Below are 26865 nucleotides of genomic sequence, written 5' to 3'. Positions count from 1 at the left end.
CCAGGGACCTGAGGTCAGACCTGCGCGGCCTGGCATCCCCCACCCCCGAGCCCAAGCATACTGCCTGAGGACCTAGAGAACACTCCACACATGCTACCACCTCTGGCATCTGGGTACTCCCTCCAGGGTGAAGATGGGCCCACCCAATCCGCTGCCAATGACACTGACAATACTCACCCACCCACATGCACCACCCAAGAGCCTGGGGACCATGCTGCCCAACCCATTGAAGCCACCACCAACACCAGCATGCACCTCTTGGGACCCAGAGGATCATCTTGCCACTGTTACTGACATCACCCACACCACACCAATTACCTGGGGGCCCAAAAATGCACCCACATGACCAGCCTACCACTGCCACCACTGGCAGCTGAGCAAGCCACCTGGATGCCTAAGATTGGCCACCTGAACCCACTAACACCATTGCCAGCATATATCACCCTGGGGCCCAAGAACGGGCATGCTCAGCCCTCTGCTGCCACCACTGATGCCTGAAGACTGGCCCACCTGTCATCCCAGTCCCCAGCAAAACTTCCTCACAGCCTCTACTAATAATGACACCCTAAGCCACTGAGGAAATCACAGATACCACCAATATTATTTATAATCAAAGAAATCATACAGAGACTACACTATTGCACACACCCAACCAACATCATTGATACATCTTCAAGAAAAATCATCCCCTACACAAGCAAATTCCAAAAAATGGAAGAAGTGACTAATGTACCAGATACACAAATAGCAATGTAGAGACACAACAATCGTGAAAAAGCAAGGAAATATGACACCTCCAAAGAAACACAATAATTCTTTAGCAACAGATCCTAATCAAAAAGAAATTAATGAAGTCCCAGAAAAGAACTCAAAATTTAGACAACCAAACAGCTCAGTGAGATACAAGAAAATTCTGAAAAACAACACAAAGAAATCACAAAAATAATTCAGGATATGAATGAGAAATGTACTAAAGAAATATCATAAAAGAGAGTCAAACAAAAATATTGGAGCTGAAGAATTCATTGAATGAAATACAAAACACATTTGAAAGCTTCAACAATTGACTAGATCAAGCTGAAGAATCTCAGAACTTGAAGACAGTTGATTTTAAAATAACTCATTCAGACAAAAATAAATAAAAGGGGGTTGGGGGCAGTAGCCCACGCCTGTAATCCCAGCACTTTGGGACGCCAAGGTGGGTGGACCACCTGAGGTCAGGAGTTCAAGACCAGCCTGACAAACATGGAGAAACCCTGTCTCTACTAAAAATACAAAATTAGCCAGGCATGGTGGCACATACCTGTAATCCTATCTACTGGGGAGATTGAGGCAGGAGAATCGCTTGAACCCAGGAGGCGGAGGTTGCAGTGAGCCAAGATTGCACGATTGCACTCCAGCCTGGGCAACAAGAGCAAAACTCTGTCTCAATAAATAAATAAATAAATAAATAAATAAATAAGAATTTAAAAGAATGAACAAAGCGTTTGTGATACATGGTTCACCATAAAGTAACCAAATAAATAAATTATCAGTTCTCCAGACAGCAAAGAGACCAAAGAAGAGTTCAATAGCCTTTTAAATAAAATAATAGATAAAAACTTCCCAAGTTTATCAAGAGATTTAAACATCCAGATACAAAAGGCCCAGTGATTTCCAAACAAATAAAATGCAAAAAGGTCTTCTCTGTGGCACGTTATAGTCAAACTATCTAACATCAAAGAAAAAGAGAATTCTAAAAACAGCAAGATCCTCTAGTGCGACAATAGGGAAATGAAAAGAGGGAGAGAGAGAGAGAGAGAAATAACAGGAGAAAAGCATCTAGTCACCTATAAAGAAACTCCCATCAGACTAACAGCAGACTTCCCAGCAGAAACTATACAAGCCAGGAGATAACAGAATTACATATTCAAAGTACTGAAAGGAAAAAAAAAAAAAAAAACTGCCACCCAAGGATACTATAACCAGCAAAATTATCTTTCATAAATGAGGAAGAAATAAAGTATTTTCAAACAGATGTTGAGAGAATTGATTAGCACTAGACTAGGGAAGAAATGCTCAAGAGAGTACTGAACCTGGCAGAGAAAGGACAAGAGTTACCATCGTGAAAACACATTAAAGTCTAAAATCCACTGTTAAAGCAAAAACACAAATGATGAAAAGATCCAAATGGTACCATTGTAGAAAACCACCAAAGCACAAAGGCAAAAAAAATAAAAGAAAATGAAAGGAATAAAGGATATATAGAATAACCAGAAACCGATAAACAATGTGACAGGAACAAAATCTCACATATGAATAATAACCTTGAATGTAAATGAATTAAATTCTCCACTTAGAAGATATAGACTAGCTGAATGAATTAAAAAACAAAACAAAACAAAACCCAACTATATGCTACCTACAAGAAAGACAATTTACCTGTAAAGACACATATAGACTAAAAGTAAAAGAATGGAAAAAGATATTCCATGCAAATGAAAACCAAAAATGAGTGGAAGAAGCTTTACTTATATTAGATAAAATAGACTTTGAATCAAAAAAAGACAAAGAAAGTTATTATATAATATAATGATAAAGGGATCATTTCAGGAAGAGGATATAACAATTCTTTTTTTTTTTTTTTTTTTTTTTTTTTGAGGCCAGGAGTTCAAAAAAAATAACAGGCTGAAGTTTAGTTGGCAATCTTAGCTTACGGCAACCTCCACCTCCTAGGTTCAAGTGATTCTCATGCCTCAGCCTCCTGAGCAGCTGGGATTACAAGTGTGCGCCACAATTCCCAGCTAATATTTTTTATTTTTTAGTAAATACGGAGTTTTGCCATGTTGGCCAAGTTGGTCTTGAACTCCTGGCCTCAAGTGATCTGACTGCCTCAGCCTCCCAAAGTGCTGGGATTATAGGAGTGAGTCACCATGCCCAGCCATAACACTTCTAAATACATATGCATCCAACACCAGAGCACCCAGATTGATAAAGCAAATATTAACTAGATCTAAAGAGAGAGAGAGACTCCCATGCAATAATATCTGGAGACTTCAACACCCCACTCTCAGCATTAGACAGATAATCTAGACAGAAAATCAACAAAGAAACATTGGATTTAAATTGGACCTTACAGCAAATGGACCTAATACACATTTATAGAACATTTTATCCAACATTGGCAAAATACACATTTTTCTCACCAGTACGTGAAGCATTTTCCAAAATAGACCATATGTTAGGCCACAAAGCAAGTTTCAACACATTTTTGAAAATCAAAATTATATCATGTGTCTTCTTAGACCACAATAAAACTAGAAATTGAAACTAAGAGGAACATTGGAAATTATACAAACACATACAAATTGAACAACATGCTTCTGAAGGACCAATGGGTCAATGAAGAAATTAAATGTCTGGAAACAAATGAAAATGGAAATACAACATATCAAAAACTGTGAGATACAGCAAAAGCAGTGCTAAGGGGGAAGTTTATAGCAATAAATGCCTACATCAAAAAAAGAGAAAGATTTCAAATAAACAATCTAATGATGTGCCTCAAGAAACCAGAAAACTAAGAACAAACCAAATGGAAAATCAGCAGAAGAAAAGAAATAATAAAGATGAGAGCAGAACTAAATGAAATAGAGACTAATAAAAATATAAAGGATCAATTAAATAAAAAGTTGGTTCTTCACAAAGATAAGCAAAATTGATAAACCTCTAGCTAGACTAACCAAGAAAAGGAGACCCAATAAACATAATCAGAAATTAAAAAGGAGACTTTACAACTGATACCACAGAAATGCAAATGATCATCAGAGGCTCTTCTGAACAACTATATGCTAACAAACTGGAAAACCTAGAGGAAACTGATAAGTTCCTACACAAATACAACCTACCAAGATTGAATGAGGAAGAAACCAAAAACCTGAATAGACTAAAAACAAGCAGCAACATTGAATCCGTAATAAAATACCTCCCAACAAAGAAAAGCCCAGGACCAGATGGATTCACTGCTGAATTCAGCCAAATGTATAAAGGATAACTGATATGGTTTGGCTGTGTCCCTGGACTCAAATTTCATCTTGAATTGTAGTTCCCATAATCCCCATGTGTCGTGGAAGGGACCAGGCAGAGATAATTGAATCATGGAGGCAGTTTCTCCCATCCTGTTCTCATGATAGTGACTTAGTTCTTACAAGATCTGGTGGTTTAATAACAGGCTTCCCCCTTCACTGGGCACTCATTATTCTCCTTCCTGCTACAATGTGAAGAAGGACATGTTTGCTTCCCCCGCCACCATGATTGTAAGTTTCCTGAAGCCTCCCTAGCAATGCAGAACTGTGAGCCAATTAAGCCTTTTTCCTTTATAAGTTACCCAGTCTTGGTTATGTCTTTATTAGCAGTGTGAGAATGGACTAATACAACTAATAACAATCCTCCTCAAACTATTCCAAAAAGTTGAAGAAAAGGGAATTCTCCCTAACTCATTCTATGAGGCCAACATTACCCTGATATCAAAACTAGACAAGGACACAACAAAAAAATGAACCTACAGGCCTACATCCCTGATGAACATAGATGCAAAAATTCTCAACAAAATACTAGCAAACTTAATCCAACAGCACACCAAAAAGATAATACACCATTATCAAGTGGGATTTGTAGCAGGGATGCAAGGATAGTTCAACATATATACATCAATAAATAAGATACATCACAACAACATAACAAAGGGCAGAAACCAAAAATTTAACACCTTTGATGATAAAAATTCTCAACAAATGAGGCACAGAAAAAACATATCTCAAAATAATAAAGGTCACATATGACAAAACCACAGCTAATATACTGAATGGGGAAAAGTTGAAAGCCTTTTCTCCAAGAACTAGAACAATGTAAGGATGCCCATTTTTACCACTCCTATTCAACATGGTACTAGAAGTCTTTGCCAGAGCAATCAGGCAAGAGAAATAAAACAAATTGGAAAAGAGAATTATTTGCAAACTACTCATCCAACAGGAGACTAATATCCAGAATATAAAAGCACCTCAAACAACTCAACAGTAAAAAAATAATCATCATCCCCTTAAAAATTAGCAAAGGACTTAAATAGACCTTTCCCGAAGAACACATACAAATGACCAACAGTTATATGGAAAAATGCTCAACATCACTAATCATCAGGAAAATGCAAATCATATCATGATATGCTATCACATATGATATATGATATGATATAGATATTAGAATGGCCACTGTTAAAAAGGAAAAATACAGCAGATGCTGATGAGGATGGAGAGAAAAGGGAACTCTTACACACTGTCAGTGGGAATGTAAATTAGCAGAACCACTATGTAAAACAACACTGAGATTTCTCAGTAGTGAACAATCTCACTACTAGGTATTTATCAGTATATCAAAGGGTTCCCTTACCTGCATGTTTACTACAGTACTATTCACAATAACAAAGATATGAATTCAACCTAAATGTTCATCAACAGACAAATAGATAAAGAAAATTTGGTATATATACACAATGGAATACTATTCATACTATTCAGCCATAAAATACTGAGTCTTGTCATCTGCAGCAACATGGATGAAATGGAGATCATTGTGTTAAGTGAAATAAGCCAGGCACAGAAAGACAAGTACTGCATTTTCTCACTCATATAAGGGAGCTAAAAAATTTGATCTCATGGACATACGGAATAGAATGATAGATACCAGAGATTCTGAAGGATGAGGGTGTGGGAGGGAATGAAAAGAAGTTGGTTAATGGGTACCAACATACAGTTATATGGAAGAAAAAAGTTCTAATATTTGATATCAGACTAGTGTGACTATACTTAGCAAGAAAACTTTGTACACTACCAAGTAACTAGAAGAGATGACTTGGTGCCAACACCTATAAATAATAAATATTTAAGGTGATGGATACCCCAAATATTCTGACTTGATCATTATATATTTTATGCAAGTAAAAAACATTCATGTACTCCACAAATATGTAAAAATTATGTATCAATAACAGCAAAATAAATAAATAGAAAATATTCTAAATAACTACACACAAAAAATATATACAGATTACAAAAATTATATGAGGAGTTTTGGCCTCTAAGGTCACTTGGCACATTACCAGGCACCTATAGGACTCATTCAAAAATATTTGCGATGTTGAATTAAAGTGCAGCAAAAAGTAGGATCAAACTGAAAAGAAATAATTATATTTAGTAACTGACACCTCAGTAGTGAACTTTAAAGATAACTTTCAGGTGCGGTGGCTCACGCCTGTAATCCCAGCACTTTGGCAGGCCAAGGCAGGTGAATCACCTGAGGTCAGGACTTCAAGACTAGCCTGACCAACATGGAGAAACCCCATCTCTACTAAAAATACAAAAATTAGCCAGGCATGATGGTGGGTGCCTGTAATCCCAGCTACTCGGGAGACTGAAGAGAGAAAATCACTTGAACCCAGGAGGCGGAGGTTGCAGTGAGCTGAGATCATGCCATTGCACTCCAGCCTGGGCGACAGAGCAAGACTCTGTCTCAAAAAAAAGAGAACTTTCAATGGCATGATGGAAAGAAGTAAGATTTTTAGGAAATAAAGGAATGAAAAGAAAGCAAAAAAAATGAGGTGGCAAAGGTGAAGACTGACGTTTTTATTAAAAGAATGGAAAATATATCAGACTATTGGGGGATTGAAGGGAATAATGTCATTTGCTCTCATTTATTGAGTTCCTACAATATGTAAGAATGCATGAAAAGATGAGTGAATAGGAAGGCCATGAGCCAGAGCTAGAATCCTCGAGAAGAATGTCTTTAGCTTGTGGGATGGGTGGTGATTTGAGCAGGGCAGGGAAACCAGTCACTATGAAGGGGAAGTGTGGCATCAGAGGATAAGGGGATGTGGAATGTCTAAGGTAGACTAAAGTTCTAGAAGCTGCAGAATGATGCAGTGAAAAGAACCACAAACTCTCCCACTTTGTCCCAAGACATAGGGTACGTGGGAGAAAGAGAAGCTTTCATTTTAGTGAGTTTCAAAGCATGCGATATTTGCAGTAGAGAAAATGGCTTCAGCTTAAGTGAAAAGGTAGAGGGTGTTTAAGAAGAAAGGGAAAAGACACAGGAATTTGCTGACAATGAAAGGAAGGAGTTTAAAAGACACAATGGAAAGGATTAGAAAATGGTTATATTAATCAGGGTTGTAGCTAGAAATAGGCAAAATACTCGAAGGACCAACAATAGATGATGAGGTACCCAACAACCAGCATTAGTGGGGAACCATTACCCTATACACTTCATGGGGCAAGGAAAACAAGTGGTGTTATTAAACCTAGCAAGAGCTGAAACCATGAAAGAGGGACCACCCAGTAGAAACTGTGTTGTAAAGGGCCGCAGCCACCGTGAGAACCACAGCAGCACAGGAAAGGAAAGGAGTAGTGGGGAACACTCCATCTCCTCGCTCTCCTCCCATAGACTTGTCTCCTACTGATGCCTCCATCAGCTGAGCCCAACCAGAAGAGTCAGGTGACGCTGTCCAGAGTCACTGAACAGAACCCAGGTGACTACTGGGTGTGCAGGGGAGGTAGGATGAGTAGAGAACATCCAGAGTTGGGGAGTGAGCAGAAGGGAACTATCTAGCTGAATGAGAGGGAAAGTTTAGGACAGAACAGCTATAAAGGGAGCATGAGGTAAAGTAAAGAAACCGAAAGGAGTGGAGAGAGGGCCTGTGAATGGCTAGAGTTTGTGAATAATGGCTTAAAAGAACTCTCAGGGGCTCTTGGTCCATAATGAGGACTGTTTATGTGGATTTGTATGTACATATTAATAGCAATTAGAGCCAACCTTGTTCATAGGCAATGCTTGGCAACACCTAAGTTGGCTCCCCAAGAAATCCCAGCTGTCTGCTTATCCATACTGCCTCCCAGAAATAGTTTGCTTAATACCAGAAATTTCTGCAGTGGGAAGCAAACCCTTTTGTTCTCTAGATAATTTTGGATGTGAGACTTACATTTAATTCAATAAATATGCATAGGTGCTGAGATGACAAAGTTGCTGTTCTATCAAAAGCAGAACCTCCTTGGGTAGACAATGCAGTAACTTAAACTAAAACAATTTTTGACCTAAGTTCGGAGATTCTCAAGAAATCACCTTTTTTATAAAAAGGAACAAGATCATGTCTTTTGCAGAAACATCAGTGGAGCTGGAGGCAATTATCCTTAGCAAACTAACGCAGGAGCCGAAAACCAAATACTGCATGTTCTCACTGATAAGTGGGAGCTAAATGATGAGAACTTACGAACACAAGGAAGGAAAAAGACACTGGGGTCTACTTGAGGGTAGGAGGAAGAGGAACAGGAAAATCACTATTGGGTACTAGGCTTAATACCTGGGTGATAAAATAATCTGTACAACAAACCCCTGTGACACGAGTTTACCTACATAACAAACCTTCACATGTACTCTCAAACCTAAAATAAAAGTTAAAAAAAAATCAGCTTTTGATAGGAGAGTGTTTGGGGACACTGTGAGACAGAGAATGAAAGCATCAATTGTCAAGGCGGTTGGCCCCAAAATAAACTGCCTTTTTCAGAGCTACATGAGTGTGTGTATGTGTACGGTTATGTGGTTGTGTGTGTGTTAAAATCCCTCACCCATCCACCCATCCATTCATCCACTTCCATTTCTTGCCTTCCTTTACCCTGTATTGCACCAGTTGAATGTGCCAATCAAAGGAGGAAACTGGCTATACTTTTATGTTCTTCAGTATCACTTTTTCTTGTTTTCCTTCCATTTCCCAGCAGTCTCATCACAAAGGATTCCAGCATGAGAAATATGACATAACAATAGCATCACACAATGGATGCCTCATTACATCCCACCTCTCCTGTGTCTCCAACACGACTACCACCTCTCTTTCCTGACCCCACCCCACTCTCTAATTCCACTTGAGATATTTGCATTTTGGAAGAAATTTTTTTGTTTTTCTGTTTTTCAGAAGGATAAAACAAAGCTCTAGCAGGGTGGGGGTGGGGGAAGCCCCAAAGAAGGTGATTAATATCATTGCTGCTAATTTTCCACAAGCACTTGTCGGCACAGCAGTGAGCCAACTCAGACAGTGCCAAAAGTAATCTCGAAATTATCTGGCATCTCACTCCAGCAATAAAACACAGATTTATGTGGTGCAGCCCATAATAGAAAATGGAATAAAATCATCCTAGATGACTAAATCTCGATGTTTCTGGTCGAGGAGCTTAATAACTGAACTCTTTATAGCCCCAGGGACTGCTCAGCCATTTGTTTTCATTTCTCTGACATTTTGTCAGAGTCACATAATCAGATGTGCTGCCCTGCCGCAGGGTCTGGGCCTCGGAGATGAGTGTGCTCCACAGTGGGGTCAGGAGACCTGCTTCTAGGTACTGACCTGTTACCCCTAACTCTGGGACCTGAAACAAATTGCCCAGGTTAAAAACACTCTGACTGTGTTGCATTCCACTTTGGAAATTCTTCCAGGCTCACTGAGACCTCACCTCTCTACTCCTCCTGGCTTCTCTGCCCTATTTGATCCTGTGTCTTGGTTCCTGGTCTTCAGTTAACCCTTTTGGGGCATGGTATAGGCTCCTTCCACAAGAAAACCCTTCAAAAACCTAAATTACCTTTAGAACTATTTTAAATAGGTTTCATTATTGATGTAATCTTGGGGGGGGGGGGGTGTGTGTGTGAGCGTGTGTGTCTTCTGTGGACTTGTTTCTTTTTCTCTTCTTTTGCTCTACCTTCTTCCATGTTTCCTTCCCATGTCTTTTCCCTCTCCCTTCTTCCTCTCCTTCCTTACTCCTGACAATTACATGAACCTGTCTCTGACACCCACAGGCATTTCTTACTTGCTTGGTGACACCCAGGAATAAAGAAGACACTCATTGCTCTGCCCACAGTGTCATAGTCTTCCTGGATGCATGCAAATTGCATGAAATCATGTCATTTGTAGTAACATGGTTAGAACTTGTGGTTATTACTATAATAATCTCAAGTGCCAGTTCAAAGTTGCGTTAAGTTACTGAGGAACAGTTTAAAGCGATTTATAGCTGTAGCATGGGCATACATGAGAATGAAATGGTGACATGGAAAAGTAAACACAGCTCCAGCTAAGGGATACGTTTTGGAGTGCCATATAGAACATATGCAGAGGAAAATTGTGAAAACATTTGAAGGCATTTCTGTGCATTAATCAAGATTGTTCTTCTTGTCCTCAAAGTAAGAATGGATTACAAAACCCTACTAGAATAACAGTGAGGAAAAGCAGTGCTGTCCTGTATCAGCAACAGGTGATAGGAATATGTCTGACTTTTGGCACTGACAAGGAATGCAATTACAAATATGAACAGGGCAAACCACACCTGTAGACACCCAGCTGATGAAGACTCCCCTACAAAGCTTAAGCATAGTACAAATGGGTTATCTATGCACAGGAAAATAAATCAACATTATCAGAGGTATGCCTGCCTCCCATGTTTATCACAGTACTATTCACAATAGCAAAGATACGGAATCAACCCGTGTTCATCAATGGATGAGTGAATACAGAAAATGTGCTTTATGTACACAATGGAATACTAGTCAGTCATCAAAAAGGATGAAAGCATGTCATTTGTAGCAACATGGTTGGAACTTGAGGTTATTATCATAAGTGAAATGAGCCAGGCACAACAAGACAATATCACATGTTCTCACTCACATATAGGAGCTAAAAAATTTAATCAGATGGAGGTAAAGAGTGGAAAGATAGCAGAGACTGGGAAGGGTGAGTAGAGAGGAATGAAGGGGATAAGAGAAGTGGGTTAAAGGATACAAACATACAGTAAAATAGAAGGAATAAATTCAGTGTTTGATAGAGTAAGGTGACGACACTTAACAAAAATATTTGGTACTCAGATGATGGACACCCTAAATGCCCTGACTTGATTACTACACATTATATACATGTAACAAAACTTCCCATGTGCCTCATAAATTTGTACAAATACAAAAAAGAAGAAAAAATAAAATAAAAATTTTAAAAACATAGTGCAGGCCAGGCACGGTAGCTCACGCCTGTAATCCCAGCACTTTGGGAGGCCAAGGCGGGCAAGGTCAGGAGTTCAAGACAAGCCTGGCCAACATGGTGAAACCTCGTCTCTACTAAAAATACAAAAATTAGCTGGGCATGGTGGTGGGCACCTGTAATCCCAGCTACTCAGGAGGCTGAGGCAGGAGAATCGCTTGAACCCGGGAGTCGGAGGTTGCAGTAAGCTGAGATTGCACTACTGCACTCCAGCCTGGGCAACAGAGTGAGACTCCATCTCCAAAAAAACAAACAAACAAAACGTAGTGCAAATGCATCCAGGAAGACTAAGAATCCAGTAGTCCTTTCTCAGTCCTGGTTCCCAAATGAGACTTTTAATCTACCATGGATCTATGTCAGAGGTAGACTGAGGTGACATCAGGAATAACCATAAATGCACAAAGAAAAAAAGTCTAGAATAAAACTAGGAAAAAGATATCCCCTTGGTGACACTAGTTAAGCATTTCCTTGTTTGGAGAATTAACACCAAAATCACACTGATGTTAGATATGTACATATATATTATAACTTGGTGGTGAATATATATTATAGCTTGGTGTGTGTGTGTGTGTGTGTGATGCACACACACATATACAGTCTTCCCTTGGTATCCATGGAGGATTGATTCCAGGACCGCCCTCAGATACCAAAATGCACAGATGCTCAAGTCCCTTATATAAAATGGTATAGTATTTGCATATAGCCTACGCACATTCTCCTACCTGATTACATGGTTGAAACTTTCAGCCCCTATCTACCAAGGAGGTCCCCAGAAGTGAACAGGGGCTGGAGATCAGAGTCAATCATGTGGCCAATAATTTAATTACATGCTCCTACCGTCTTAGTTGGCTTGGCTGTCACAAGTACATACCATATACTGGATGTCTTAAGCAACAAAAACTTATTCTCACAGGAGGCTAGGTACTTCCACATCAAGGTGCTGACCAATGTGGTTGCTAATAAGGGCTCTCTTCCTGGCTTGTGGATGTCCACCTTCTTCCTGTGTCCTTATGTGACCTTTCCTCACTGCACATACACACAAACACACAGAGCCAGACAGAGAAAAAGAGAGAAGGATCTTTCTTTCTCCTTTTTTAAGGCAACTAATCTCATCAAGAGGGCCCTTCCCTCATAGCCTGATCTAATCCTAATTACCTCCCAAAGACCCCATCTCCAAATATTATCAAATTGAGGATTAGGGCTTCAACATGTGAATTTAGGTGGCAGGGGACACAAATAATCAGTCCGTAATGCTTGAATGTTATGTAATGAAATCCCATATAAAAAACCCTGAAACAACCAGATTTGGGAAATTTGGGGGTTGCTGAACACAAGGATGTGCTGGGAGGGTGACATGCCTGGAAATATCATGTAACACTGTGCCCCATCCCTCAACCCTGATCACACACCTTGTTGCCCTATGTAACTCTTCACCTGGCTGTTCATTTGTATCCTATCTAATAAATCAGTAACCATAATTACAGTGCTTTCCTGAGCTCTGTGAGTAGTTCTAGCAAATTATCGAACCTGAGAGGTGGTCGTGGAAATCCTCAAATTTGTGGTTCATGAGACAGAAGTACAGACGGCCCCTGGGACTTACATCTGCTGTCTAATGTGAGAATAGTCTGTGCCCTTAACCTGTAGGATCTGATGCTCACTTCAGATAGTGCCAGAATTGAATTGTAGGACAATCAATCCCAACTGGTATGGGAGAGTTGCTATTGGAAAAACATCATTCTAGCCCCTAACAGGATGATGTTTTGCCTTCTGATTCGCTAGTATAGTAGGAAAAATTCTAAGATAATCTGAAGATTTCCACTTCTGATCTGCATGCCCTGTATAATCCCCTTCCTTTAGTGACCTGTGAATATGGTAGGATTTTACTCCAGAGATTAAGTTATGTTATTTGGCAAAAGTGAAAGGATTTTATATATGTAATTAAAATTCTTAATCAGTTGATCTCAAGTTAATCAAAAATGAGATTATGCTTTGCAAGCCTAACCTAATAAGGAAAGTCCTTTAAAAGAGGGTCTAGAAATCAGAAACAGAGGAGGTCAGAGATTCTCCTCCCGGTCTTGAAATCATAAGCTGCCATGTTGTGAGAAGGCCTATGAGGCAAGAAATTGAGTGGCTCTAGGAGTTGAGGGCAGCCCCAGCTGAAAGCCAGCAATACAGCAGGGGCCTCAGTCCTACAAACACAAGGAATCAAGTTCTGTCAACAACCTGAGGGTACCTGAAAGAGAACCCTGAGATCTAGAAAGCAATTCAATCCAGCCAGGACTTTGATTGCAGCTTTGTGAAATTCTAAGCAGAGGACCCTGTGCACTGGGCACATCTTAGCTGAGTCCTGATGACTCCTGTGAGTCATTTTAACCTGCGTCATTTGTGATAATTTGTTAGGTAGCAACAGAAAACAAATACAGCCACTTATAATACACCCTGATCACTTCGTCATTCTCCTACTTCACATTTACAATACTGCCCAAGTCTTTTCATGATGTCCTCTTCAACAGGGAGCATAACCAAAGCTTTTGACAGGTGTTCAGCAAAATGATTTGCACATTATATCTGATTGATAACTGTGTTCCTGAATTCATATTATACTGTCAAGGTTTACAAGAGAGCATTAGGAAAATACTACTATGATTTACCTCAGCCCTTTAACACATTCTGCTCTTAAAATAGGCATTCCTGGCCAGGTGCCATGGCTCACATCTATAATCCCAACACTTTGGGAGGCTGAGGCAGGCAGATCAATTGGGACCAGGAGTTCAAGACCAGCCTGGCTAACATGACGAAACCCCATCTCTACCGACAATACAAAAATTAGCCGGACATGGTGACACATGCCTGTTGTCCCAGTTACTCAGGAGGCTAAGGCACAAGAATCACTTGGACCCAGGACGTGGAGGTTGCAGTGAGCTGAGGTCGCATCATTGCACTCCAGTCTGGGCTACAGAGCAAAACCCTGTCTCAAAAAAAATAAATAAATGCATTCCTTGTTATATGATGACTTAATATCCACCATTCCACTAAAGCAGGAAATAAATTCCATATACATCCCCTGAAGCCCCACGTTTTGGAATTTTCAAATTTTCTGAGTGTTTTTTTTGGACCCTATCACAAGGTAATAAAAGAGCAACTATGACTCAGTTAAAAATGTTCACCCAGATTGCAATTCTAACTTCTTTGTTGAAGAGGAAAACCAGCAGCTTCTGCATAGAGTCCTGATTTATCAGGTAGTCCAGCGGATCCAAGCACAAACAGGGAGATCAGAACTGTACTGGAGAAGTAAGTTTGGCTATAGTTTATTTTCCCATTGTTATACCTGACTTGTCTCCCAAACCCTCCACCACTAAATGGCCCAAGGCCAGAGCATGGCAACCATTGTTTCCTGGTTATTTTTGTGTCCCCCTCTCCTCATGCACCTTCTACACATCCTTGTTATGTTTCCATCACTTTCCTCATGTGTAACACTTACATAACGGTGAAAGCTCACACCTCTCACAAGTTTGCTAAAATCAAGTGAGGTAACAAATGTGAAATTGTTTCCAAATGAGAAAAGACTTTTATGAATGTGACAAATGCTTTTTTTTTAATGAGCAACCATTTTATAGAATAATAGAAACTTGGTGTTGAGAATTTTGTCACATACCAAATGAATATCTGAATCTCTTTCCCAACAGCCTGCATTCATTCATTCATCAAACATGTATAAAGAATCCACTAAGATCTATGCATTAGGGAAGGCCCCTTCCAGTGACCTCTAGTTGATACCTTCCACTGACAAGGAACTCATTATGTCCTAAATGACCTCATTCCATTTGAGGTAGTTTCGATGTCAGAAACTTCTCCCTCTCTCTGTAGAAAGAGCCCCCAGTAACCAGCAGTAGCTAAGTTCTGGGCATGAAAAGTGAAGTGTCAAGTGGTGTTTTGCCACTAGCTGGCAGATATGAGTTACACACCAGAAGTGAGAGTGAACAAGGCAGGGTAGTGTCTTCATGGTGTGGGTACTGAGTAAATGTCCTCAGAATAGCTAAGGAAACAATGAAATCTTCACAGAGGAAATAGAACTTAAACGGAGCCTTAAATGTCAGCCAGAATATAAGAAGCAGGAAGGCAATTTTAGATGAGATGAACAAAAGGAATAAAGGCTTAGCATGCACTCCTGGGAAAAACGAGATGTGTTTGACAATACTGGAGGGTCCTGAAATCTTGACAAAGGAGTTTAAATTGACACAGTGGGGACCAGGAAGCCTCTGAAAGTCACTGAAGCGTTATTAGTTTCATTCTCACAAGAGTACTTTTTATCTGAACAACAAATGGATGTTCTCCTTCACCCAGAAGAGGAAAGTAGAGACAGGATAGTACAGGATAGGTCCAAAACTGGCTTCAGGCAAAAGGCCAGTTCCAGAGAAGAAGGGTTTGAAACAAGACCAAAGCCTGTGGTTGTTGAATCAACTGTTACTTGTTTTACAAATTTGTCTGAGGGAACTGCCAGAAGCAAGTGGCCTCTGGTCACCTGTTCCTTTGTGCAGTGTGGCTTCTGAGGTTTGTGTAAAATTGTTTGTTCTCTGCACTTTGCCAAGAGGGATGGAGTATTTCTACTAGCTCCATAATTCAGGAAATATAAATCCTGTAGCACAGACACTACAAATAAATGAGATCTTTTTGTTTTGTTTTGTTTTTGTTTTTGTTTTTGTTTTTGAGACAGAGTCTCATTCTGTTACCAGCTTGGAGTGCAGTGGCGCGATCTCGGCTCACTGCAACCTCCGCCTCTCGGATTCAAGCGATTCTCCTGCCTCAGCTTCCCGAGTAGCTGGGACTACAGGCACACGCCACCACACCCAGCTAATTTTTTTTTTTTTTTTTTTTTTTTTTTTTGGTATTTTTAGTACAGACGGGGTTTCACCATGTTTGCCAGGATGGTCTCAATGTCTTGACCTCATGATCCACCCACCTAGGCCTCCCAAAGTGCTGGGATTACAGGCATGAGCCACGTACCTGGCCGAGATCTTTTAATTAATCTTTGGATTCAATCTCTACATTTCTTCCTGAACATTTCTTACAGTGAGATTTCTCTGAGTTGGAGTTGGGACCATTCTCACGTTCCACCACATAGCTCACTCAGGTGGGTTTCGTTTAAGTTGTTCTAAGTAAAAATGACTGAAGATCATTTTTCTTGGACCCCGTGATACTGGATGAACAACATCCTATAGCATGTTCTGGTAGCCAGTTTTAAAAGCTGCTAAATCAGAGAGGCTGCCTCGGTCTGGGACAGCACTCATTCAGATTGATTTAATCTTAGGGATATGAGTGTTATACACAGAGACTCACCAATGTCTTTTGATTCCCTAAAGAATGCATAGTTAAGCCACTGGATAGTACCCGCTTGGCTTCTTCTCTCCACCTGCAGTTTGTGGTCTTCACTGATCCAGATGGGCCTCAACCTGAAACTGTGATCAGGATATTTGACCTTTGGGGACAGCTAAAAGAGGGGGGCACCAGTACCTCCAGCTAAGCTTCCACCAGCACTTCAGAAGAAAAAAGATGTGTTCCCCGCTTCTGATTATTTCCTCAGAGTGAGAGTTGAGGCTCAATGGGCCACGTAATTATAACCCCTTACCTCCATGGGACAGGCTTAGGACTGATATCCTATCACCATTATCTTACCTCATTTGAGGCATGAAGGAGTGTGTTTTTATTTTTAATAGAAACAGAAAGGCAAGCAAGCAAGCATAATTTTGAAACAAAGAATGACTTATAATGAAGATCTTCAGACATAACACATTCTCTTCCTTTTTGAAAAATGCATAGCTATTCTTCTGGAAGGAAATTCTTGTTGTATATTGCTTAAAAGCAGCAGTCAATAGTCAATTTAATAATCTTTCAGGTTGCCATGAGAAACAAAAGACATATTACATGGTGATGTCATAGGCTCTCAGCATGTGTCCAAAGATATTCTTTAAACTTGTTCCAATCACCAAATCTGTATTTCCTAGATAAGTTATGTTATCCTTTTTTTTTTTTGTTATAAACAATTATTTGTTGTGCATCCTCCATATGTAGAATACTGTGGGTGAAATGCAGGAATCGAATGTGCAATCCCTGTCCTCAAATGTTAAAGGGACACATCTTAGTTTGTTTTGCACTGGTATAACAGGATACTGGGGAATTTACAAAGAAAATAAATTTATTTCCTCACAGTTCAGGATGCTGGAAAGTCCAAGATCAAGGCACCAGCATCTGGTGTGGGCCAAGACACTGTGTCCTCACATGGTGGAAGGTGGAAGGGCTAAGAGAGATGAACCCTGTGTCTTCACATGGCAGAAGAACAGGAGAGAGAGAACCCACTCTCGCAAACCTTTTTTGTAAGAGGAATAATTAATTTATGAAGACAGACCCCTCATGACCTAAACACTTCCTAAAAGACCCCACTTCCCGGCCAGGCGCGGTGGCTCATGCCTTTAATCCCTGCACTTTGGGAAGCCGGGTTGGGTGGATCACCTGAAGTCCGGAGTTCGAGACCAGCCTGGCCAATATGGCGAAACTCTGTCTCTACTAAAAATACAAAAATTAGCTGGGCATAGTAATCCCAGCTACTTAGGAGGCTGAGGCAGGAGAATCACTTGAACCCAGGAGGCAGAAGTTGCAGTGAGCCGAGATCGCACCATTGCACTCCAGCCTGGAAACAAGAGTGAAACTCCATCTCAGGAAAAAAAAAAAAAAGACCCCACTTCCCAACACCACTGTGCTGGGGATCAAGTTTCCAACACATGAATTTAGGGGACACATTCAGACCATATAAGGGTATATGGGTGTGAAGTTGACTGCAGGTAAAAATGGGTAAATGGTGGGAAGATTGGGGAGGCTGCTGCCTACCCCTTCTTTCAACAGAGTCTCTGATTTTCAGGAACATAAGAGGTTAGCTCTGGGTTAGAGCAACAGAGTAGGAATATCATAACTTGCTCTGAACCAGCCACTGTCTCAGGCAATCTCATAACCACCTGATGCAAGAGCAACTCTTTCTCTCTGCATTTTACAGAATAGGACAGGAAGGCATGAAGATTTTTAGAACTATCTAAGGCCACATATGTATAAAGTGGAGAACCACAATTCAGACTGAGGGATCCAGCTTCTGATCTCATACCTTTGGTCTCTAGGACAAATTAAAGATGTCATGAATATTTTCTAGTGTGCCTCCATCCAACAGAAATATAATGTGAGCTACATAGTAATTTTGAGCACACTAATCACCATATTAGAAAAGTAATAAATATTGAAGCTAATTTTAATGTTTTATTTAACTGAATATATCTATTTCCATTTTTACATGTAGTCAACATTTTAAAACTATTGGTGAGTATTTTATATTCATTTATCCATCCTTAGTCTTCCTAATCCGCTGTTTAATACTTACATCTCAATTTGGACTAGCCACATGCCAAGTGCTCAGTAGCCACATGTGGCTGGTGAACAGCACAACTCTGGTGCATGCAATGAGAGATGTGAGATAGCAAGAAAGATGATTTGACAGAGAGAGAGTGGGAGAGAGATAGTACAGATTTCGATCCAAATAGAATAGGAAGAATAACACAGACTTAAAGAATTCTTTGATGCTTGTTTTGATCCTTGAGCAAAAATGACAAATTCTATCTACAGAGCATAATCGTAGACACTCTATGTCCCAGAAGACATCAACCTTCTAAGATTAGAAATCACAATCTTTAAGCTTCTAGTTACTCATCTTACCATGATTCCCTCTGGTAACATCTGGCTTACACGTACCCCAGCTGCCTTAAATTGAAGAGAGGCCGGAGACAGTAATAGGTAATTTGCGGATAGTCTAAATGCTTCCTGCCCTTCTTTCCAATTTTTCAGATTAAAAATGTGAATTAAATTCAAGGTGTCCCCCTCTACTCAGTTTTATTCTGAGTTTCAAGGTTCACGCCTATTCAGAAAGCTTCCTTTCTTGCCAGCAATTGTCCCCATCCCTTGGCTAAGATCTTGAACTACTTAAACAAAGATGAGAAGGAATGAAAAAAAAAAAAAACTCTGATTAATTTCTATTCTTGTGTCATTACAACTATATTCTCTAGAGTAAGAAATAAATCTTACAGCCTATGACCTGGCAGGTTCAGTCATTAACGCCCAGGAAAAGCTAAGCTGAAATATCATCTCTCCCTGCTTAGGTGTTGCTCCTAAGAATTTAACCTTCCCTTAAGTTATTGTACTTAAATGGTGTTGTCAAGGAAACACATTCTTAAACAAGACAAGGGTTGGGTTGAGGTTTTTCCAATTTCAGTTCTCACCCAGAATAAAGCTATTCTGCCTTTCATCAAACCCACCCTCAAATCCTTCACTCACACTAAAATATAGGTCATTCTGCAGTGGTCTGTTCTCAAACTTTACCTAGTAGCAGAACCCCCTAAAAATCATAGTGTTCTTCTTGGAATATCATGAAAAGTTACCATATGAAAATTAAAATCAATAATAATTCTGTATTAAATCAGATGCCATCTTAGATTCTAATATATATAAACAATAGCATACACCAAGAGCATGAAAAGATCTGAATGGAGAAAATTTTATGATTGATACTATCCCATCCCTTTATTTAACATTTTTACTAGAGTAGATGAAAACAGTCATACCCAAATGAGTAACAGAACCCTCTGAGCATGAGTTTTTTTCTTGGCACCTTAACTTGAAAACTGAACAGTTACAGAGTCAGCCCTTTTACATGGACTTTATCTTTCAATAGGATCCAAGACTCTACGTTTGGCAATGGAGAAGTGATGTCAAGTCTCAGGCACCAGTAGAAGAGGATAGCTTTTGACTTGTGGACTGTGGTTAGTCCCAGAATCACAGTGTAAGCAAGAAGAGGCATGTGACTAACAGCCAATGCCACCATTCCTGAGATCAAATTCTCCAGAGTTCATCTCATCCAGATTGTTCCACTGAATCCTGTCACCACTCCGGTGATTGAGAGGACCCAGCAGGAGTGAGAGGAAGGGGAAGAGGAAGATCAATACACAAGTACAGCAGGGACCTGGAAAACCATGGTACCAGGTATTTCAAAGGCCCTGGCAATGCAATTCCTCACTCCCAAGGCAGCATCTACACAGCCATGGCTTCTCTGCGAGAGCCTTCACATCAAGGCCCCTGCCTACAGCCAGAACAGCAAAAGCCAAAATTGCATTGATTGAAAGCTGGGTTGACCACGGCTCATTCTTTTCAAACACTTTATTATGGAAACTGTCAAACATAAGCCAAAGAGAACACTACAGTGAGCTCCATTACCCATCACCCAGCTTCACGTTTGTCAGTCCATATCCCCATTCACTTCCCTCACACATACACTGCATTATTTAGAAACAAATTCCAAACGTTATAGTATTTCATATGTAAACATATCCATTTGTAGCTACAAAAAAATAGAGTTTTTAAAAAATATAACCATTACCATCATTGAAAAAGTTAATAATTCCTCAGTATCAGTGCTCAACTGTCTCTCATTGTCTTATATATTTTTAAGTAGTCAGCTTGTTTCAATTCGAATCCAAAAAAAGTCCGTGTATTATATTTCATTTCTATGTCCCAACATTTCCTGTAAACATAAAGTGTTGATTATACTTAGGTTCAGTTTTTGGCAAGAAGACTTCATAGGTGGTGCTGTGTACTTCCTATTACATTACACGAGGAGGTACGTAACGCCTGATGTTAATGTTGATCAAGGAGTGCAGGTGTCGCCAGCCTGCTCATCTGTTATAAAGTTCCCTATCAGCTTTTCAACTAAAGGTCTTAGCAGGCATTGATGTTAATTGCTTAAATCAATTATTTCATCAATATTTGAAATTTTGGGATGGGTGCGATGGCTCATGCCTGTAATCTCAGCACTTTGGGAGGCCAAGGTGGGTGGATCACCTGAGGTCAGGAGTTCAAGACCAGCCTGGCCAACATGGTGAAACCCCGTCTCTACTGAAAATACAAAAATCAGCCGGGCATGGTGGCATACACCTGTAATGCTAGCTACTCAGGAGGCTGAGGTAGAAGAATCACTTGAACCTGGGAGGTGGAGGTTGCCGTGAGCCAAGGTCACACCACTGCACTCCAGACGGGATGACAAGAGCAAAACTCCATCTCAAAAAAAAAGAGTTGAAATGTTAATATTTTAAATCTATGCTTCTACTTTCATTAACTGGGATTTTTCTACAAAGAAAAACTTTCAGCAAATGTTTGTTGTCTTTGAGGTACACGTCATGCAGGAACAACAAGTTAAAGACTGGATTCTGTGCTCTCATTTACCTTTCTTCAGAATCATGGATTAGTTGTCTAGGATCTTTCAAAGGTGACCAATTATTTTTATATGATTACAAATCCATGCATATTTATAGTTTATATGTATCAATCCATTCACTGTTCTATTCCTTTTGATTTTGAAACTGTTCCATCTTTGGCCGGTGGGAGTTCTTCAAACCAGCTTCTGAATCTTTTTAACACAATCTCCATTATCTCGATGTTTTCCTTGCTTTCTGATCTGACAAGATTTTCCAGGCTTATCTTGCACAGTTGCTCTCCTAAACATGGAATTCACTATCTCACCACAAACTCTGGTTTCATTTTCTGGGTGTTTGTATTTACAGACCACAATCTGGGAGGTCTATTAATGGCCTGTTCTAGGCCTTTTTAGTAGAAATTGCTGGGAAATATTTATTAGAAAATATATCAAAAATTTATACTGATATTTACAATTCAAATTCAGAATTACAGAGATTTAATTTAACTTCTTTGATTTTACCATGGTATATGTTTCTTTTATGTTGAAAAATTTTGGTTCCTAATGACATTAACAATTTAAATTTTGTTGCAGTTCTTCTCTTTAGGATAGATATATCCCACAAGAGATGTCCAAATTACTGAGTTTTTAATGTCATTCTAAATAATTCCTCTTGATACAGTTAAACCACCTACATAATTCACAATTAAGCTTGTCATTTTTTTAATTTCTAAGAATTGCTTTCTGTTTCAGTTTACATGATTTTAAAGTCAATTTACAAAACAATGCATAGAGATACTTTTATTAGTTTATGGTTTATGTTTACATTTGTATTTCCCCCTTTTACAGATACATATAATACCCTGCACCTTGATTTTATCACTTAAAAATATATCCTGAAGATCATATTAGACCAATATGCAGAGCTATGCCTCATTGCCTTATCAGTTGCATAGTATTCTGTTGCGTAGGAGTGCCACACCCCAGCGGATTCTTTTAGCTGTGTAAGGCCAGAGAGCTACAGCTTCATTTATAGGGCTAGAAACACAACAGAAACATGCAGTCAGAAACCTCAAAATGTATTTCTCCCCATTTTTTTCCTCCTTTGTTCCCACTGTGCAGTACACACTTTACAATTTCTACCCAGCAACCCAAGTCCTGGCTATCTTCCGAGTTTCTACCTCTCCCATTTGTAGCCATGTGCCTCAGAGGAAGCTGACCCCATACCCAGCTCTGAGGATAAACCTGGGTTATCTAAGGCCAAATCCAATCCCCTTGGAAGGGATTAGCTCAGAAATGATTGTGTTTCTAGCCAATGAGACACAGAAGTCTTCTAGGAATTTTCTTGAAAAAGATACTTCACTCCTAAGGGAGCTACTGGAATAGAAAACATTTCTTCTATATATTGAAATATATAGATGTGACTCCTGGAGTTTCTGCAGCCATCTTGCTCCCACCCTAGGGATGAAACCAATGCAGAAGATAGCAGAGAGAAGTGAAAGAAATTGCATCCTTGATGATATGGCTGAACCAGTGAATCAACCAACCCTGAAAATACCCTACTTCCGAGCCTTCTCATATGCAAGATAATACATGTCCTTGTTGACTAGTCCCATTTGAGACAATACTTTCCACTGCTTGAAGCTGAGTCCCTAAAAGATACACATGCACAAATTTAGAAAATAATTGATTATTACATAAGTTATTAATTGCTCCCTCTTCCCCCCATTGCCTTATTTTGTTCACTTCCCTTGGGTACATTTGGGGAAGGGAGTTTGCAGGGGCTCTTACTACACTCACTTCTCTAACGGGTCTATACTTCAGCTTGTTTCTCTGCTGTTACTTGACTTGGACTCACTCCTAGCTCTGGCCCAAGTTTCTAAGCCCTTTCCCTGCTCGTCACTGCTTGGAAAGCCCCTTCCATAAATGTCCTCTCCCTTCACTCCTCCAAAGTAGCAGTGCTAATTTCTGAGTATCAAACTTTTATTGAAGTTTTGGGATTAAAAGACAGCAACATATGCAAAAACAACTTCACACTGAATGTCAGCCATTCCTATCCCAAGGAATTCATTGCTCATTCCCTCCACATGGAATTTATCACTGACTACATTCCTTCAGGGATCCTAACTTCCCATCATGTTACTGAGCCATTCTTTCTCTCTCTTTTTTTCTGTATTGTACCTACCTTCTTCTTTTCCAGGTCCTTCTGCCATCTCAAGGTTCTAGTGAACAACTCCAAACCTCCTGTTATTTTACTCCACAGAAAAGTTACCTGGTCTTTGTTTAAACTTCTATTCCAGTGATGCTCGTATACCTTCAACACCAAACAAGCTTATGAAGGCATTTTCCTAAACAAAAGAATAATTTTGCCTCTGAAATAGGAACTCTGACTTCCTCTCAGGTCAATCTGCTCAAATTCAACCAGCTCTTAAAACATCATTGGTTTTCTTGTTATTAATACCAAAAATGGGACTAACAATACCTGTCCTGTAGCATTTGCTAGAAAGCTTTATCCATGTGTGAGTTTAGCAAAACTATTGACCTGTGTGCCTCATTTTTCTCATCTGCAAAATGAAGATAAATAATACCTACATTATAGCTCATAGAAATTGTTGTAATGATTAGAGGAATTAACATACACAAAGAACTTTGAACAGTGCCAGGTATATAATAAGCACTCAACAAATGTTAACAGCTGCTGCTGCTGCTGCTATTTTATCAAACATCTTTGATCTAAAAATGTTGTTTGGACATGCTGGGATGGGGAGATAAGAGCACCCAGAGCACACGATTACTGTGAGGACTGAATGATATATATGACCTAGAAGAGCACCTGACATATTGGTGACAAGTGAAGGCAGGCTCTTAATGCTGGGGGATTAATAATAGTGTAATAGTGTATGTAAAGTCCTGAACAAGGTAGAAGATCAATAATATGAGATACTATCATTTTGCTTCTTAGGGAGGTTATGGATGATGTTAGAGACTGAGGCAGGATTAGGGCAGCTGGTGATTTAAAAAATCCTGGCAAGAGGCCTCGTTCTGATTCCTCTGTCATATATTATTGTTGTTACTCTTATTAGTATTATCAGCAGAAATAGCAGTAATGTGGTGTGATGGCTGAGCAGCAACTTATGCCAGGTATTGTTACACATTCTGTGGGTGAATAGAGATAGAAGTAGCCCAGATCCTGCTTATAAGGTGCATGCAGGAAGAAAGGCCCCAGGGTTCATTGCCCACTCCCAGTCCTTAGTTACTCTATCTTGTTTGCCAGTGGGGACTAAGCCAGCCTTCAGGAGAGTTTGCCTGAGGTCAGTTTTCATTCAAGCAATTGGCACCCTACCAACAATGAGGGTCAGCAGGAGGTTGACAGCATGAAGCCCCCTAAGCAGGATGGCTTCCCCATGCTACAGGGGTGATAAGGAAACAGAAAACTGGCCTTTTGTTCTGTTCCTTCCCCAGTTTTTCTGAGACCCAAATGAGCCAGCAAGCCCCACCAGCCACCCAGGAGTTTAGAATGAACAGGGAAGTAAGAAAACCAAAAAACAACTGAACCTTGAGCCCAGACACCAGACGTTACCAAAGACATGAGGTCAAGGTGACTGGAGGTACTAGAATCCCTCAGGAGCAGTAACAGGATGTCAGGGAACCAGAGAGAGATGCTCTCTGTCCTTCCTGTGGAAGTGCTGAGAGAATTAGAGAATATTTATGGCATTTCCATGAAGATTTACAAATTCAATCTGCACAGATTAAGCAGGCAACAGCAGCAGGTGCACACAGGTGAGGGTCTAAGCAGTAGGGTAGATTGGTTGGGGGCCAATCACAGGACACCTGTCTTATTTAGTGAGGCAGAGCCAAGCCGGGCCCCAGACCCACACCGTGAGTATCAAGGTGTCTGGGTAGCACACAGTGTACCTGGTGAACACTGGCTAGGGGAGGCCTCTCTGAACATGAGACTGGGATGATTCGGCCTCCAAATAACAGAAAATAAAACATCAGGAACTTGGGTCAACTAAACACTGAAACTTGGGGAAGATCTCCTGAGCTGTCTGCCCAGAATCTCAAAAGCTCCTCTCTTAGAAACAAAGACCTTATGGAAGTAGTTTGTCTCAGGAGTTTCTCAGTCATTTTGCCAAAAATAGACAAGGAGGAAAGGGAGAGAAAAATCTGATGCAAGGAAACCAGCTACTCAACGGACTGACCATTTTGCTTTAATAGAAGCCTCTTAAGAAAGAAACTAATTAAATGCACCTGCACTAAAATGATTACATGGCTATTATCTGCCCACTCAGAGAAAGAGAACCACGAAGTTCAAAACACAGCAAGCAGCAGGCTTAATTGTCTTTCGTAAGGAAGGGCTTTTGTTTTGCCCAGTGCTCCATCAAAAACACTAAGTGTTAATGTACCCTGTATAATCTATCTGGCCAGCTAACTAGTTTAATCCATCACACACCATGTGAAAGAATACAAGCAGGTTGGTAATGACAAGTTAATAGTAGAGGCAGGAAATAAAATGGAGAAACACACTTTGATTGATGGTGCAGAACTATTAGGTGCTACTATGGATGGACTCTGTCTGGTTTTATATAGTGGCCAATTAAAGCAAAATAGATCTAGTAATTTAAAACTTTAAACATGTCCCCTCAATTAAAAATTTAAAAGGCCAGTGGATGTATTGCATTCCTTTTGAATAATAAAAGTTCAATTAAAGCCAACTCTAAAATATCTACAAGTGGATCTACCATAACAAATCTCAATCTCTGCTCCTCATTGCCCTGATTATCTGCTCTGCCAGCCCAACCCCCTTAGTTACGAAAATTTCTACTTTGCCTCTATGTACAATCTTATGCAAGTGTAGCTGCATGAAAGAGATGGAGTATTTAAAACCAAACATTTGGTTACCTTCTTTGTCTGCAGAGAATATGGGAGAATAAGATGAACCAATCTTAGAAGATCAGAGGGATCTACTTAGGCTGATAACTTACTGCAGTCTGAAAATAATGCCATCCATGTTTAAGACTGAGAGAGAAAATTAGGAAGTCTCACAGAAGCAAAATGGGAAACATACCTGGCTCTCCAGCACTTCTTATTGTTCAGTATAGTGGGACATGGTAGATTCAACTGAACCTCGTAAGTAAAGCTGGTGCCCTCGTGGTCTGTTTGGTAGCTATAGAGCACAAATGGCCAATAGTTTTATAAATAAGTCCTCACATATTAGAAAATGTGATTGTCTAGGAATTTATTCTAACAATAGAATCTTTCTCTTCCTCTCTCTCTTGCTCTTTCATACACACATGTGATGTACATAAAAGATGAATCACTGTATTACCATTGCAACAGCAAAATATTAGAAACAACCTAGGCCAGGCGCAGTGGCTCACGTCTGTAATCCCAGCACTTTGGGAGGCTGAGGCGGGTGGATCACAAGGTCAGGAGATCGAGACCATCCTGGCTAAAACGGTGAAACCCCGTCTCTACTAAAAATACAAAAAAC

General features: G+C 40.0%; 1 long non-coding RNA gene across 2 annotated transcripts in view; it reads right to left on the bottom strand.

The window, feature by feature from the left end:
* Window positions 1-26865, bottom strand: part of LOC105489131 (uncharacterized) — a 126022-nt gene that overhangs the window by 40661 nt on the left and 58496 nt on the right. The window contains exon 1 of one of the 2 annotated variants that reach the window (XR_011613048.1): window positions 8696-8790. The exons of the other annotated variant lie outside the window; for it this stretch is intronic. This is a non-coding gene — a long non-coding RNA (uncharacterized lncRNA). Of the gene's footprint in view, window positions 1-8695; window positions 8791-26865 lie in introns of those variants that run through there. 2 annotated transcript variants of the gene reach the window in all.

This window comes from Macaca nemestrina, chromosome 14 (genome assembly GCF_043159975.1).
Source record: "Macaca nemestrina isolate mMacNem1 chromosome 14, mMacNem.hap1, whole genome shotgun sequence".
Lineage (NCBI taxonomy): Eukaryota > Metazoa > Chordata > Mammalia > Primates > Cercopithecidae > Macaca > Macaca nemestrina.
The sequence above is the reverse complement of the archived record's forward strand: the minus strand, read 5'-3'. Positions and strand labels throughout refer to the sequence as shown.